This window comes from Chrysochloris asiatica, unplaced genomic scaffold (assembly GCF_000296735.1).
Source record: "Chrysochloris asiatica unplaced genomic scaffold, ChrAsi1.0 scaffold00014, whole genome shotgun sequence".
NCBI lineage: Eukaryota > Metazoa > Chordata > Mammalia > Afrosoricida > Chrysochloridae > Chrysochloris > Chrysochloris asiatica.
The window spans coordinates 17,235,272-17,253,427 of NW_006408532.1; positions in this window are offsets into that span (position 1 = coordinate 17,235,272).

The window sequence follows — 18,156 nt, forward strand, 5'->3', positions numbered from 1 at the left end:
GGAGAACACACATTAAAAAAAAAAAAAAAACAAACTGTAAAAGATTTCAGGAAAACACTACAAGAACAAACAAAAAACCCCAAAATTAATGCATTTTTTGAAACAGTACAGTTATAAATCCAGAAGAGTAATGCTAAGATTTCACAAGTGGACAATATATTCAAAGGAGTTGATTCAAAGCAATGTTAGATCGAATTAGTGAGCTTAAAGATAAGTCTTTCAGTACTAGTAGACTTGAAGAAAAAATTTTAAAAAGAATGAAAAATCTGAAGAAAGCCTAAGAGTTATGTTGGATACCATGAAGAGTAAAAATTTACAGGTGATCTGAACTCCAGAACAAGAAGAGACAATAAAAAGCACAGAAAAAAATTGCCAAAGAATTGCTTTGAGAAAATTTCCCTAACATCATGGAAGATAAACAGATAATCATATAAGAAGCTGAATGTACCCCAAACAGCATAGATCCCCAAAGTAAATCACTAAGACATTCATAATAAAACTTTCCAAAACCAAAGACAAGGAAAGAATTTTAAGAGCAGCTCAGGAAAAATGAAAAATTACCTATAAAGGAGAACCAATAAGATAAAGCTCTGACTTCAGCAGAAACCATGCAGATAAGAAGGCAATTGGATGACATATACAAAAATCTGAAAGGAAAATAATTGTCAATCAAGAATCGTATAACCAGCAAAGCTGTCCTTCAAATACAACAGTGAAATTAGAACATTTCCAGATACAGATACACAGAAATTAAAGAAATTTGTAATAACTAGGTCAACTTTACAAAAAATGCTAAAGGGTGTTCTTTGGACTGAGAACAAACACAGCAGACAACAACTTGAGATTACCATGCATGACAACACCACTCAGAACTCAATTCAGATATAAAAGTATTAAAAATAAACCTACAAGACTGAAAATAGGGAATCAGAAATATCAATTTATAATGACATAATCTACAAAGCAAAAACAAGAAATAGTGTAGATACAGAGCTTCTAAGTAACAAGGAAGTCAAGTAAATTTCAAGATAAAACAGATTGTTTTAGAAAGGGAAAAAATTAATAAATTACAGGGTAACCTCACAGAAAATTAATATACCTGCACATCAAAAAGAAAAGAAAAAGAAAATCAGAACGATTTAGTAAACATTAACACAACAAAAATGAAAATCAAAAGAAATCCACAAACACAATGAACTTAGTGCAGAAACTTATGAGTAACAAAGAAGCCAGCAGCACCACAAAAAACAAAACAAAACAAAAAAAACAAACACAGCAAAATGTCAGTAACCAGTTTATAACTACCAATAATTATACTAAATGTAAATGGATTAAATGCCCCAGTGAAGAGACAGAGAAGAATGGATAAGAAAACAGAAGCCTTCAAAATGCTGTCTATAAGAGACACTTCAAAAAGATGGAGATATCATAAATGCCCATCAACAAAAGAGTAGTTAAACAAACTTTGGTGAATACACACAATGAAATACTACTCAACACTGAAGAATAACGATGAATCTGTGAAACACCACACAACATGGATGGCATTATGCTGAGTGAAATTAGTTAATCACAAAAAAGGTCAAATATTGTATAAGACCAAGCTCTGGTAGCGTAGTGGTTACGAATCGGGCTGCGAACCTTAAGGTCAGCGGTCCGAAACTACCAGCCGCTCCGCGGGAGAAAGATGAGGCTTTCTACTCCCGTAAGGATTTACACCCTCGGAAACCCTGTACAGGGTCGCTAGGGGTCGAAACTGACTCGACGGCACTTAACTTAACTTAACTAATGTTGCAAAAAGTTAAGAAAATATTTTCCTGATAAAAGAAACAATCTATGTTGCATATGGTGAGTAGAGGGAAGGGGAACTTATTCATGGACTAGAGGGTAGACACATGTTAACATGGGTGACAATATACATGGGGGAGGTTAACAGAGGAAAGATGAAGTAGTGGGAGAAACAGGGAGGAATGCGATAGTTAAAGTGAGTAAAGTTAAAAGGGATTTTAATCATTGCAGTGAAGCAAAGTATATGATGTGTTGGATGTACAACTGATGATCTGCTCTGTAAATCTTTACTCAATTATAAAAAAAAAAAAAAAAAAGTATGTCAGAAGAGACTTTGGACTTGCTCCTGAGTATAGACAAGATAAAGTAAATGGAAGAAATGAGGAAGTAAAAGTGCTTACCAGAAAATTCCAAAGGTTAGCACGAGAAGACAGAGTCAAGTATTATACGGAAATGTGCAAAAGACTTGGAGCTAGGAAACCAAAAGGGAAGAACACGCTCAGCATTTCTCAAGCTGAAAAAGTTGCAGAAAAATTCAAGCTTTCACTTGCATTATTTAAGGATTCTGTGTATAAAGTAGGAGTCTTGGTGTGGCGTTGTAGGAAAAGCACTGGACTGCTAATCAAAATGTCAGTAATTCTAATCCACCAATTGCTCCTTGGAAATACTTCATAGTGTCGCTCTGAGTCAGAACTGACCCAATGGCACTTAGCAACAACTTAATAACATTGACAAAATATTGAATGGTTCATGAAGCCTGAAAAGAGTCTGTACCAAAAAGAAATGGACGATATTAAATCATTTCAAGAGGTAGCATATGATTAAGAACCAATGGTACTGAAGGAAGAAGTCCAAGCAACACTGAAGGTATTAGTGAAAAACCAGGTTCCAGGAATTGATGGAATACAAACTGACATCTTCCAAGAAACTGATGTAGCATGGGAGGCACTCATTTATATATGCTAAGAAATTTGGCAGGTATTCCAAAGCACTTAATTGTGCTCATAAGGAACCTGTGCACAACCCAAGAGGCAATTGTTCAAGCTGAACAAGGGCATACTGAATGATTTAAAATCAGGAATGATGTCCAACGGAGTTGTATCCTTTCCCCATACCTACTCAGTCTGTACACTGAGCAAGTGACTCGAGAAGCAGGATTAAGTAAAGAAGAATGTGGCATTAGGATTGAAGGAAAAGACTCATCAACAACCTGTGATATGCAGATGACACAACCTTGCTGACTGAAAATGAAGAGAACTTAAAATATTTACTGATGAAGATCAAAGGTTACAGCCTTCAGTATAGATTACACCTAAGTGTAAAGAAAGCAAAAACCCTCACAATTAGACTAATAAATAATATCATGATAAATGGAGAAGAGATTGAAGTTGTTAAAGCCTTAAATTTTTGTGGATCCACAATCAACATTCATGGAAGCAGCAGTCAAGAAAGCAAGCAACATAATTTGTTAGATAAATCTGCTGCAAAGGACCTCTTTATTAAAGTGTTCAAGAGCAAAGATGTCACTTTGAGGACTAAGATGGGCCTGATCCAAGCCATGAAACAATCATTTCATATGCATGGGAAAGCTGGACACTGAATAAAGACTGGAGAAGAATTGATGCATTTGCATTATGGTGTTGGCAAAGAATATTGGATATAGCATGACCTGCCAGAAGAAGGAACAAGTCTGTTTTGTAAATTGTATTACTCTTTGCAAACTAAGATGGTAAGACTTAATCTCTTGTACTTTGGCTGTGTTGTCAGGAACACCAGTTCTGGAGAAGGACATCATGCTTGGTAAAATAAGGGTCAGTGAAAACGAGGAAGCCCTTCAATGAGATGGATTGACACAGTGGCAACAACAATGTGCTTGAACTTGACAATAATTGTGAGGTTGACATAGGACCAGTCAGTGTTTTGCTAACTTATACATGGGTTGCTATGGGTTGGAAGTGACTTGACAGCACCTAACAACAACAAAAATGGCTAAAATTGCCAATAATATTATAGGTGAAATGGCTGCCCATCAAAAATTCTTAGAATCTCTTATCAAAGTAATCTTAGGTAATAAAATAGTTCTAGATTTCCTGTTAGCTCAACAAGGACGAATATATGCTTTTGTCAAATACCTCCTACTGCTTTTGGATAAACACCTCCAAGGAGGTGGAACAAGAAATTACAAAGATCTACCAGAAAGCTGCAAGTTCTGCTGTGGTGCAGAAGGATAAACACGGGACTGCTAATCACAAAATAGGTGGTTCAATCCCACCAGGGACTCCTCAGAAACCCTATACAGGGTCGCTATGATGGCACTTAACAACAATAACAACCAGCAGGCTACACAATACATTCAATATTCCTTATGCCTGTTCCTTCTTTTCAAAATATTTTAAGTTGGTTACCAATTACCATCATTCTTGATTTTTGTTTGTATATTTGTTTTCATATTGCAAACTTGATTTGTGCTCTTAATTTTAATTGTGACTTTTATTGTTATTGTTGTTGTTAAGTGTCATTGAGTCAGTTCTGACTCATAGTGACCCTGTATAGGGTTTCTGAGGGGTTAGGGTTAGCTTGAACTGCTGACTTTGCAGTTCAAACCAATATTGCAGTGCAGCTCATTAACCTGCAGCACCACGTGTTGTTGTTGTTGTTAAGTGCCATCAAGTCGGTTCTGACCCATAGCAACCCTGTATAGGGTTGCCAAGGAGCAAGTGGTGAGCTTGAATCACCAATCTTGCAGTTCAACTGGCTTTGCAGTCCAGCACATTAACCCACAGCGCCAACTGATTAAATTTACTATGAAATGCTTGTCTAGTGTTTTGCTAAAACTGAAAATGTTCTAGGTATGAATAGAATTTTGTATTCCAAAGAAGCAGAATCTATAGAGTAGAACTAAATTAATTTGAACTAAGGAGTCCTTCTTTACTTTCCTTGAGTACTCATTTTGTGCTCTAAATTTGTTCCTTGAATTTGCTCTTGTCTGCTGCCACGAGCCCACAGCGATCTATTTACCCTGCATATGAGCCCATTAGCTAGCTTTTTGAGTAACATCACTCTAACCACTGAATAAAGCTCTTGCAGAAGGGATACCCAATTGTGGGTGATCAAAAGTGGGGGATGTGTTAGCAGGCACTTGGAGCAGACTTTGTGCAGTCCCTAAAAAACCAAGGGGGGGGGGGATACTAAAGAATGTGGCTGCTCTTGGAAAGTGTATGGTTAAGACTGAAATCTAAATGATCATAAAGAAGTTTATGGCAAAAAATCTTCTTTTTGACTTGTTCTCAGAAAGGTTATCTGGTTTGGGCTGGTTGGCTCCAAGATGTCAAAGGTGACTGTTTCATAAAAAAGCAAGTTATTCTGAAATGTTTATGGTCTTTCAGCCAAACTACTGGGGATTCACAAAGCCTTGTAAGTATCAGTCAATCGAAAAAATTGCCTGTTATTTCCTGATATTTCTGTATTTAAGCACTCTGAAAAATCTCACTAATTCTATCCTTTGTATCTTTATTCAAGTTTTGTCCAGTTATAGCTATTTTATTCCTCAATAAAATTCATTTCTTTTCTGTTTCTAACAGAGTAAGAATTTTATTCTTTGATACAAATAGATTCTCTTCTTTCAAATAGTTGGCATATCTTAAAGATTTTGAGGAGATATAGAGGTATAGAATGTTGACCAAGCTAAATTAGGTCTATTAGCCAAGATTTTGTCTGACTAATGTTGAGAAAAAAGGAGACCTGGTCTGAGGTGGTTAAGTGCTTGGTTGCTAGTTGAAAGGCCTACAGGTTCAATTCACCAGTCACCAGATAGAAGTGGTGGTGGTGGTTATGTGCTGTGGAGTCGGTTCCGACTCATAGTGACCCTGTACAGGGTTTCTGAGGCTGTAAATCTTTACCAGAGCAGAAAGCCTCATCTTTCTCCCGCGGAACAGCTGGTAGTTTTGAACTGCTGACCCTGAGGTTAGCAGCCTGATTCGTAACCACTATGCTACCAAAGTTGTAGTCTGCTTCTATTACAGCCTTGGGAACCCTCTTGGGCCTTCCTACTCTGTCTCTTAGGGTTCCTATGAGTTGGAAGTGACTCAATGGCAATAGATTTTTGTTTGGATGTTGAGGAGATTCTGAGCAGAGACCCCTACCCACCAAAATAAACTGATTCCCTACCATTCTCCCATTATAGTTTTATTCCACTGGGTCTTGAAGTATAACAGGAAAAACCACTTTCCAGTCTGCCCCTAGGCAAAGATTAATTAACAATCTGCAGAAAGGTGGACTAAGGCATAGGTGAGGTGCTGAATGAGGAATTTACGAAGTATGGAAATTACAAGTAAGGCATATTGTCTGCCTTACCGTTTTGCAAGATCTAGTTCTATTTATTCGTAACAAAACTACATTTGCTGGGATTCTTTGGGGGTACTTTCTCTGAGGTCTCTCTCGGTGCCTATACCTACTTTGAGAATTCTAGGCTTATCTAAAGCTTTGCTTTCTCAAACATCAGGCCAGCAGACCAGTAGTCCTAGGAACTTATTAAAACCACAAAATCATGGGCTTCACTCCAGACCTACTGAATCAGAGCTGGCATTTTAACAAGCTCCCTTGGTGATTCATATGCACACTACAGTTTGAGAAATATTGCTCTAAAAGATAAATCTCTGGATCCTTGGCTGGGAGAGAAACAAAAGTTTACCCTGGCCAGTTCAGTTTTCTCAACTGTCTTGAAATCTAGAGTTTTATGGAAGGTTACTACGATTGCATTATCAGGCAATCATACTTTACTGAAGCATAATCATGCCCCCATTGAGATTGCTGAATGTATAAACATTTCGAGTATGAGGATCATAAAAGAACCCAGTTTCTTTCACTCTTCTTTAAACTATACTTTATCCTCAACCACCTGTGTGCCAGGTTGCCATATTGTGGTAACTTGTATGTTGCTATGATGCTGGAAGCTATGCCACTGATATTTCAAATACCAACAGAGTCATCAATGGTGAACAGACTTTCACAGAGCTTCTAGAATGAGAGAGAAAAGAAGAAAGATCTGGCAGTCTGTTTCTGAAATTTTGCCGACAAAGACCCTATGGATCACAGAATACTTCAACTCACTTACTTTGGATGTATCATTGAGAGGGACCTTTCATTGGGGAAGAACATGACAACTGGTAAACTGGAGGGCCAGTAAAATTCATCAATGAGATGATTTGATAAAATTGAAGTAACAATGAATTGAAACTTACCAATGACCATGGAGATAGCACAGAACTGGGCAAGGTTTAATTTCGTTTCACGTGGGCTTGCCATGAGTCAGAGCTGACTTGACAGCAACTAGCAAGAACAATAGCCTTCACCGTAGGCTGGTGGGTTTGCAATCAAAGAAAGCGTTAGTAACAAGTTCAAGCATTTTCAGTGGAAACAGAAACGATAAGGAACTAAAAGCTCTCGGCATGTGATGCGATATGAAGATTTCAGTAGATGATGTGATTTTCTTGAATTCTAGTCATATACCATTAAGATGGAGAAAGTATTGTCTTGCACATCTCTCACAAACGTTCAAAGATTAAGAGAGTTCCCAGTCTTTGGGACTTAGTGATGAAATGTGAGAATCATTCTTGATTTTCCACATGAAGGCAATCATCAGTTAGTATGAAGCTTATCATTTCTCTGAAAAACCTTCATTTCTTGTATCCTCACTGCCACTACTCTGAATGAGCCACCACCACACCACAGCTTACAACGGAAGTCTTCTGGCCTTGACTGTCCTTCAAATCATCATTTACCAGAACAAGAGTGATTTCTAAAAAACACGATTCTGACCCCAAAATTTCCCTACTTAGAACTCTTCAAAGGCTTTCTAGGACCTTAAAAAAAAAGTCCTGAATCTTCATGTGACTCACTCCGCTTTCAGATCTATCCCTTGCCACCTTTTCTGCAACCTTTTCTCCTGTCACTCTGTAATTTTATGTGTGTTGAAAATCAGGACGTGTGGAACGCAATCTGTCCTTTTAATCCTTTGAGTCGACTGCTTCTTCTCTGGCACTTGCATGAAAATGCAGGCAGTTTCAATGACTTTTCTGTTCTCTTTTGAAGAATGGAAAATATCACAGTCAGTGCAAGTGGTAAACACATCCTCAGTTCAGTATTTCAAAGTATCAAATCCTCTTTAATAATAAAACACCTAACTGGATTTAAAATGAAATTGTGCCCCTCCCCATGCTGGGGCTAAACGTAAGCCACCAGCATGTGAAGGAGATGGGGATGGGTCATGATTCACGACTCCTTCTGTTTTTTCTCCCACTTAGTGGGTCCATCTCACCTAGAAAACAAAATTCTGTTGCTGTTGATTCTGATTTTGGGGGACTCCATGTATTCAAGAGTAGAATTGCTCCATAGGGTTTTCTTGGGTGTAATCTTTATGAAGCAGATGGGTGGGCCTGTGTTCCATAGTGCCACTGGGTGGACTTGAACCGCCACCCTTTATATTAGTAATCAAGCACAATGTGTTCTCACCAATCAGCATTATTTGGCAGATCTGTTGTTTTTATTTCACCAGGGTAGAAGCAGGAGAAAAACAAAAGGAAAGATTAAAGTTCTTTCGTGACTGATATTGTCCTAAGATAACATGCCAAAGGTAGATATCAAACTGCTCTCAGAATTGCCCTCTTTCCTGACTCCTGCAGTTGTAGATGGCTTCAGCCATGTTATAGATGTTTTAAAGCATGAGTAAACATCAATGCACTGTGTCCTCAGACTCCTCAGAATATATATCTAATTCTCCTGGTAGTCCCATGGAAGGCCTTATTGCTTGTCTTGAGGTAAAGGAGAAGCTCATCCTTCCTCTAGCCATTGAAACAATATTTCCTCCTGAAAGTAATCCTACAAATCCTTCTTACAGTTCCACTCTCTCAGCCTTTTATATTCTTATATGGCTGACAGATTCAAGATTAATGTAGCAGGTTTCTTTTGAATGTAGCATATATTAAATAGCATATAATAAAGTGATTGGTCTTAGAAATCACTTCAGTTTCTGATTTCTCTCACCTTAAAGTCAAAACTCGCAGTTCAATAATGGATTACTTAGAAATTCTGTGGGTTTCTCAGATCCACCATGCTCTCACTGACTTCTGGGCTTCTAATATTGTCTTGGAACACTGCCTCATTCCTTTTCATTTGACTAACAGCTGTTCATGCACTTTATTTTATTTATTTATTTTTCTAAAATGTTTTATTGTGAATTATGTGATAGTTTACATGGGAGAACATTAGTTTTGCATTCATTCTATCGTATCTTGTCTCATTGCCATGGTTACAATCCCCTCCATGCAACCTTTCCCCTATACTCCCCAGGTCTTCAGCACACAGTTGCTCTCCCTCTCTGGATCTAAAGTCTCCAGCTGCTCCATTGCTCCTCGTCATCATCTCTGGCTCCATTTCAGGCATCACTGCTTCTCTGGGTAGGGTCCTGCTCTTTGCTCTTCTACCTTGATGGTCCTAGGGACCTCCGCTCCTAGACTGAAAAGTTAATCACTCCCCTCCTTGCTATAAAACATCTATCTTTACATTTCCGACCCTCACAACAGTCCTGATAACAATTATTCACTATTGTATCTCAAGAGACCCATCTGCATTTCATTGCATCAGCCCCGCCTAGTCAGATTGAATACTACTCACTGGAGATTCTACCTTGCTCCATGCCCTCTGGATCTAGGTTCCTTCTTGAAAGCTTATAAGCCAGTCACTTCTTGCATTTGTAGCCCCCCGCTCCCCATTTTGAGTAGCCAGTGTCCAAGTTGCCCATCCCTGTCTACTCTGTGTGTGGAGGGGGTGGGAATGATTCTTGCTGTAAGGACTTGTTCCCTCTTTTGAGCTACTGCTTCCATAGGTGTAGGTCAAGTTCATCAAATTGTATGAGAATACTTTTTTTTTTTTTTTCCTCTTCTTTTAACTTCTGGTTGAGCTCTGATCATCCAGTCACTGAAGCCAGGATAAGTGGGTATTATCTGCAAGTGTGGGTGTTCTTATGCATATGCCCTCTCTTCTTATCAGCTGGATGCTTCACTCTCCACTTTAGTCCTCTATGGCTAATGTCACTGACTCTTGGCCCAAGAGTCCCCAGGTCTTGCCACACTGCTGGCCAACCAGGTCTTCACCCGGGTTCATAGAAGTTTTTCCCTCACTTCCCCTTATCAGTGTCGAGCGTGGTCACCAATCACAGCGTGTATTCCCACTGAGTCTTAGTCTTGGAAGGGGGTTTGCACAGAGGGCACCCAACTACTTGCCTTGATGTTTCCTGGGCAAGCAAGTTGCTTGTTCTTGTAGTGACAGTCTGTCTGCTATGTTATTATATATTTTTCCTGTAGGTCTTTCTTTCAAGAAGTATCTTCTGTTCTTCTAGCCACTCTAGGTTGGTCTGCTTGTCCTTTCAAGTGGGAATTTCCCATCTCTGGAGATCTGGATGTGGTTCAGGCTTCCACCTATAGTTTTATGTATTTGTTCATGCACTTTAAACTTCTCACTTTATGTGTATACCTACTAGATGGTAACTATGAGACGCTCTGACAATGTCCAATGTTGGGAGGATATGCAAACATTTAACCAGTATAACCAGTAGAAAACAATTTGCAACTACCATGTCAAGGTGAACATGTGCAAATACTACGACATGTTAATTTGCATCTAGGTAATATATGAGACAAACATTTATCTGTGTGAACCAGGACACATGTGCAGGAATATTCATAGTGGGATGATTTGTGATGATTAAAAACTGGGAAAGAAAAAATGCCTACTGACAGAATAAGCAATAAATTGCGGTATTTTTACACAGTAGAATATTTACCATAACCAAAGCTACTCAACTGTCAGTTTGTCATGCTGTGGTGGCTTTCGTATTGCTGTGATGCTGGAAGCTATACACTTGTATTTTAAATACCTGCACTGTCACCCATGGTAGACAAATTTCAGCAGAGCTTCCAAAGTGGGAAGAAGGAGAGGTAGACCACTTTTGAATGGTTAGTCACTGAAAACCTTATGAATAGCAACAGAATATTGTCAGGTATTCAAAATACTTCTGGGAAAGAGCTGCATCCTCAAAATAGAGTTGACCAGATGATGTGAATCGAGCAAACCTTTCAGGGCCTTCATCTGCTGCTGGGGTACAACTCAAAACAAGGAGAAACAGCTGTAAGCATTCATTAATAACTGGAATATGGAATGTAGGAATCTTGAATCTAGGAAAATTGGAAGCTCTCAGAAAAAGAAATTGAATGTATAAAGATAGATATCTTAGGCATTGGTGAGCTGAAATGGACTAGTAGTAGTCAGTTTGCATCTAACAACCATATGGTTTAACTGTGTCAGGAATGACAAAGAAGAGGATGATGTCACATTCATTGTCAAAAGGATCATTTGAAGATTTTTCTTTTTGAAGATATTTCTTGAAGTACAATGCTGTTTGTTATAGTATAATATCCATACATGTACAAGGGAGACCAGTTAATACCAGCATTATTCAAATTTATGAACCAACCAGTAAAACCAGTGGTGATGAATTTGAAGAAGTACTCCAACACTGGAAACAAAAAGGAAGAAACAGTAACTGGAAAATATGGCTTTGGTGATAGAAATAATGCTGGAGAGTGCATGATAGACCTTTGCAAGACCAGTGACTTATTCATAGCAGATATATTTTTTAAACAACATAAAAAGTGATTATACATATGGATCTCACTAGATGGAATACACAGGAGTCAAACTAACTACATCTGTGGGAAGAAAGGATGGAGTAGCTCAATATCATCAGTCAAAACAAGACCAGGGGCCAACTGCAGAATGGACCATCAGTTGCTCATGGTCCATCAGTTGCTCAACTTCAGGCTGAAGTTGAAGAAAATTAAAACAAATCCATAAGAGCCGAAATATGACCCTGAATATATCCCACCTGAATTTAAAGACCATCTCAAGAACACACTTGATGGAATAGATGTTAGTGACCAAATACCAGAAGAGTTGTGGGATAACATCAAGAATATCATATAGGAAGAAAGCAAAAGGACATTTAAAAGACAGGTAAGAAATAAAAGAAAAATGGATGTCAGAAGAGTCACTCAAACTTACTCTTGAATGTAGCGAAACTAAAATGAACAGAAGAAATGAGAAAGTATAGAAGCTTGTCAGAAATTTTCAAAGAACAGCTTGAGAAGATAAAGTCAAGTATTATAATGAAATGTTCAAAGAGTTGGGATTAGAAAACCAAAAGGGAAGAACATGTTCCCCATTTCTCAAGCTGAAAGAACTGAAGAAAAAAATTCAAGCTTCAGTTTCCAATATTGAGGGACTCCGTAGATAATATATTAAATGATACAGAAAGCTTGAAAAGAAGATGGAAAGAATACACTAAATCTCTGTACCAAGATAAAATGGTCAATGATCAACCATTTCAAGAGATAACATATGATCAAGAACCGACGGTACTGAAGGAAGAAGTCTACGCTGCAATGAAAGTATTGGCAAAAGACAAGGTTCCAGGAACTGGCAGAACACAATTGGAAATCTTGCAACAAATTAACGCAACACCGGAGGTGCTTACTTATCTATGCCAGGAAATTTGGAAGACAGCTACCTGGCCAACAACTGGAAGAGATCCATACTTGTGCCCATTCTAAAGAGAAGATCCAGTGGCATTCAGAAATCATCAAGCAATATCATTAATATCACATACAAGTAAAATTTTGCTGATGATCATTCAAAAATGGTTCCAACAGTATTTTGACATAGAACTGCCAGAAACTCAAGCTGGATTCAGAAGAGGACAAGCAATAAGGGATAGCATTGCTGATATTAAATGGACCTTGACTAAAAGCAAAGAATGCCAGAAAGACGTTTACTTGCAAAGACTTTCAACTGTGTGGATTATGAAAAACTATGGATAATATTGTGAAGATCGGATATTCCAGAACACTAAATTGTGCTCATGAGGAACTTATACATAGACCATGAGGCAGTAGTTAGAACATAACAAGAGATAATGAACAGTTTAAAAATCAGGAAAGTTGTACACCAGGGTTGTATCCTTTCACTATATTTATTCAAGCTGTATGCTTAGCAGATAATCCAAGAAGCTGGATTATATGAAGAAGAACATGACATCAGGATTGGAAGAAAATTCATTAACAACTAGCAATATGCAGATGACAAAATTTGGCTTGCTGGAAGTAAAGAGGACTTTAAATACTTACTGATGAAGATCAAAAACTCTACAGTCTTCAGTATGGATTACACCCCAATGCAAAGAACACAGATATTTCACAAGTGGACCAATAAATAACATCAAAATAAATGGAGAAAAGACTGAAGTTGTCAAAGACTTCATTTTGCTTAGATCCACAATCAACTTTTATGGACGCAGTCAAGAAATTAGAGGATGAATTGGATTAGGCAAATCTGCTGCATAAAATCTCCTTTAAGTATTAAAGAGCAAAGACATCAGTTTTAGGGCTAAGGTGTGCCTGATCCATGCTATAGTATTTTCAATAGCCTCATATGCATGTGAAAGTTGAACAATAAATAAGGAAGACCTCAGAAGAGTTGATGCATTTAAATTATGGTGTTGGAGAAAAATATAAAAGTATCATGGACTTCCAGAAGAACAAACAAATCTGTGTTGGAAGAAGTACAGCCAGAATGCTTGCTATGGATTGGAACTGACTCAATGGTATCTATCTAACAACTACATACATATATGTGTATACGTGTTTGTACATAGTGGTAAATAAATAAGTATTGCTATGAAATCATGGAAATCTTCATTAAACAAAAATATCAAAAAATGAAGCTATTGTTTTTCAACATATGCTCCATTTAGGTCTATCTATACACTTTTTATCCTTGCCTTTCTAACCTGTGTTGGAAAAGTAGAGCCAGAATGCTCCTTGGAAGCCAGGATGGTGTGGCTTCATCTCTCATACTTTGCTCATGTTATCAGGAGGGACCAGGTCCTTAAGAAGGACATCATGGATGATAAAGTGAAAAGTCAACAAAAAAGGGGAAGACCCTCAAGGAGATGGATTAACACAGTGACAGAATCAGTGGAATCAACAATTGTGAAGCTGGCACTGGACTGGGCAATGTTTCATAGTGTTGTGTGTAGGTCGCTATGAGTCAGAACTGACTCAATGGCACCTAGCATCAACAACAACCAATGAAATGGCAGCAGCAATTCACTTAAAGGTAACAATAAATGTTAGAATGATGTAGGATTGGTCAATATTTCATCCTGTTATCCACAGGGTTGCTATGAGTTGGGACCTACTCAATGGCACCTAACAACTGAACCCCAAATCTGAAAACTCATTTTGTGCACATTCAAAGTTTAGATTGGACAGTGGGGAAGTGGGCAGGGGGGAGTGGAAGAAAACGTACTAGCTCTGAATCCTGAATCTGCCATTTGCCAGCTTGGACCTCAGTTTCCTTGCCTACAAAACAGGACTAATACCTGCAACCTCAGAGGAATGGTGTGAGGATTGTGAAACATGAATAAAATACTTAGCACATATATTTTATGCACAGAAAATGTTAGCATCCTTCACCGTCATGAAAGAAATGGGTAAAAATACATGGTCAAAATGGTGTATGATCATCGCCATAATTTAAAAACTCAATTTAAACCTTCTCACTATTTTAGTTAACTAATTATCTCATTCAAGAGACATTTGTTGGTTACTACTGTGATAGCTGGAGTCTTGGTGTGATGCTGTAGGATAAGCACTGGACCACAAGGTTGGTCTGAACCACAAGGTGGACGGCTCAACCTCATCAGCCGCTCCTCAGAACCCTTATACAGGGTCGCTAAGTGTTGGATCGACTCAACAGCACTTAGCAACAACATTGTGATAGTTGAGATTTTATGTCAACTTCACTGGACTGGGATTATTGGCAGTTTGGCAGCTGAGATGTAGTTATCCCCCTGAGAAGATTTAATACAGTATAATCAGCTCTATGATGAGGTGTGCTATGAGCAGTCATTCATTTGAAGGGACGCTTCCTCAGGGGCGTGGTCTTCTTCCAGTATATATTGAACACTCAGGCAAGGCTTGCTTGCTCCCTGCTAGGTCTGGGTCATGCATTTGACTCATCCTCTGACCTTTGATTCTTTGGATTTAAGCCAGTGCTCTGCCCTAGTCCTCGCCAATCCTGGGAGTCATCAACAGTCTGTCTTTTTACCAGCCAAACCTGTCTGCTTGTCTGTCTGACTGCTGTCTGACCTGCTGATCTTGGTTCATCAGCCCTGCAGCTATGCGACTCAGAAACTTACTTGGCATCTAGCCCACGGACTTGGGACTAACCACCTCTACAACTGTGTGAGTTATCCCTTTGATATAAACATCTGTGGTGCTGTAGCATAAGCACTGAACTGCTAACCGCAAGATCAGTGGTTCAAACCCCACCAGCTGCTCTTCAGAAACCCTATACAGGGTCACTGTGAGTTGGAACTAACTCAATAACACTTAACAACATATAAGCTTCACGGATTTTGTTTCTCTAGAGAACCCAGCCTAAAACAACTATGTTCCATTAACCAGACTTTTTGGTGGTAGATCAGTAGCTGCAATTTTACAAATAAAAAATGACCTTTTTTATGACTTTGGAACTAAAATAAAGAGATTTCTGACCTGACTCCTGCATTACATAAGAATGGAGTTACAGGGACTTGGGCTGTAGGCAAGTGAAATGTTTAATAAATAATGACAACGTGACTCGTGGCGCCAGTGTGGTACTTAGGGCCATTCACACTCCCTGCCATCCGCTGAGTCATTGCTAAGCCAGGGAAACATGAGTTCCTGAAGCTACCTAGAAGATTGGTTATGTCTTTTCTGGTTGAAATGGATCCCGAAATAAATGGCATCTCTGGGATGAAGAGGGAGAGGTTCTATCTCTGGGGAATGACACATTACTTTTTTTCCAATTTACAAAAAAATATCTATTAGACTCCATTCCCAGAAACTGTCTTCTGAATGACTTAAAGCAGGACCAAGACAGCAGAATGCATATTTTTAATTGATTCTTTCTTTGAGCTGAGCTCCGAGTAGCCTAATAAATTTTTTAATTCCCAAAGAGCTAGTAGCTTTCAGAGTTACTCTATAAAAGGTGCTGTAATTTGGGATGTGATAGGCATCACTGCCATAAATCCTCACAAACAAAACTGCTGCCTAAACTACTCATAGGCTGTAGGAAGGCATGTCCTCTTGGTCCTCCTCATCTGCCTTCTCCTTTTCCACTCTATTGGGTCTCAGTTCTCAACATTAAGGATAAGCATCTGATTTATCTTTCTATTCATTCAAATGCTAGGTCAGAGAAGTGCCACTGGACATTAGAGCTGGCAACTCCAGCTTGCATTGCTCAAGGTCACACATCTTATTTCAGTAGTTCTCAAAGTGTACCTTGCATCACAGTCACTTAGGGCTGGTTTCTGTGTCCCACAGTAGATGTTGGTTGTTATTGTTCTTGTTGTTAAGTGTTGTCAAGTTGGTTCCAACCCATAACAACCTTGCATAGGGTTTCCAAGGAGCAGCTGGTGGGTTTGAACTGCTGACCTTGTGGTTCAAAGTTGAGTGCTGATCCTACAGCACCAGACCAAGAGTGCAGGTGTTGAGTTGTTGTTTTAAAGTGCTGTTGAGTCCATTCTGGCCCATAGCCATCCTGCATAGGGTTTCTGAGGAGCGACTGGTGATCTTGAACTTCTGAGCTTGTGGTTCAGACCAACTTTTCAGTCCAGTACATTAACCCACAGCACCACACCAGGACTCCCAGGTGTTGAGTAAGGCCTGATCATTTGAATTTCCGACAGGTTCTTGAGGGAGTCTTTGAGTGCTGCAAATGGTTAATGTCCTTTGTTGCTAATCAAAAAGTTGGAGGTCCAAGTCTACTCTGACACACATGAAGTTACCACAAGTTGTAATCAGTTCAATGTAAACTGGTGGTCCTAGGTGATATTAATGCTTCTGATCCATGGACCACACTTTAAAAACCAGTTTTAGCTAATACAGGACAAAGTATATTAGTCACCCCTCAAGTTGTCCAGTACTTTCAAAGGGAACTCTTCTATAGGGTGCAGATTTTGGCTGCTAACCAAAAGGTTAGCAGTTCAAACTCACCCAATGGCTCCTCAGGAGAAAAACTTGGCAACTTGCTCCAATAAAGACTACTATTAAGTAACATGATACAATATGGATAGAGTTTGAACACATTATGCTAGATGAAATAAATCTATCAAAAAAAGAACAGACATTATATGACTTCACTATATGACCTATGAGTTCTGGTGTGATGCTGTGAGCGAATGTGTCAGACTGCAAAGTCGTTTGAACTGCAAGGTTGGTGGTTCAAGCTCACCAGCTGCTCCTTGGAAACCTTATACAGGGCTGCTATGGGTTGGAATCGACTCGATGGCACTTAACAACAACAAGAAGATATGACCTATAAAAAGACACCTGGTGTGGTGCTAAAGGATCAGCACTAGACTGCGAACCAGAAGGTTGGCAGTTCAAACCCACAGCTACTCCTTGGGAACCCTAGATAGGGTCGCTATGAGTTGCAATTGACTTGATAACACATAACAGAAACATATAGAAAAACAAGAACAGGTATATGTATAGATACCACAATTACTTAGTGGTTATCTAGGGCAGGAGGCCACAAGATGGCAGATCAGGTGGAAGTGCAGTGAGGAGCTCCGAAAGCAACAACACAGAATACTGGACCAAGCAGGCTCAGGGGATGGTGCTGGAACTCTGAACCACATATAAAGGAATATTTAGAAGCTTAGAAGGCTTACAGCTAGGGGAATTTGTAGCAGATTCAAGAAATTTATTGCTTTCAAATTCAAGATGCTCAGCTGCTCCTGGAACCACCATCTTGGAAGAGACCAAGTGGGGGAAGGATCAGAACAGCCACGGTCACCTGACAGAACCGCAGAGATAAAGGAGTGGACATTCTTTTTTTTGGAATCTGTTCATTGGTTCTCGCTGTCTGTGTACCTCCATTCTGGTGACTAGAGGTGATGCCTGAGCAAATGGACACCCCACCCCCACACCCGGAGTGTTCTACTACTCATGTGCACAGATCTCTGTGAAATTTAAATTGACAGTTTCCACTTAAAACCAAACGGCCATCACTCGTCTGTCAGTTTGTGGTACTGTGGTGACTTGTGAGTTGCTGTGATTGTGAAAGCTATACACCAGTATTTTAAATACCAGCAGAGTCATCCATGGTGGACAGGTTTCAGATGAGCTTCAAGACGAAGACAGACTAGGAAGAAAGAGTGATGAACTACTTCTAAATATTTAGTCACTGAAAACCTTATGAATAGCA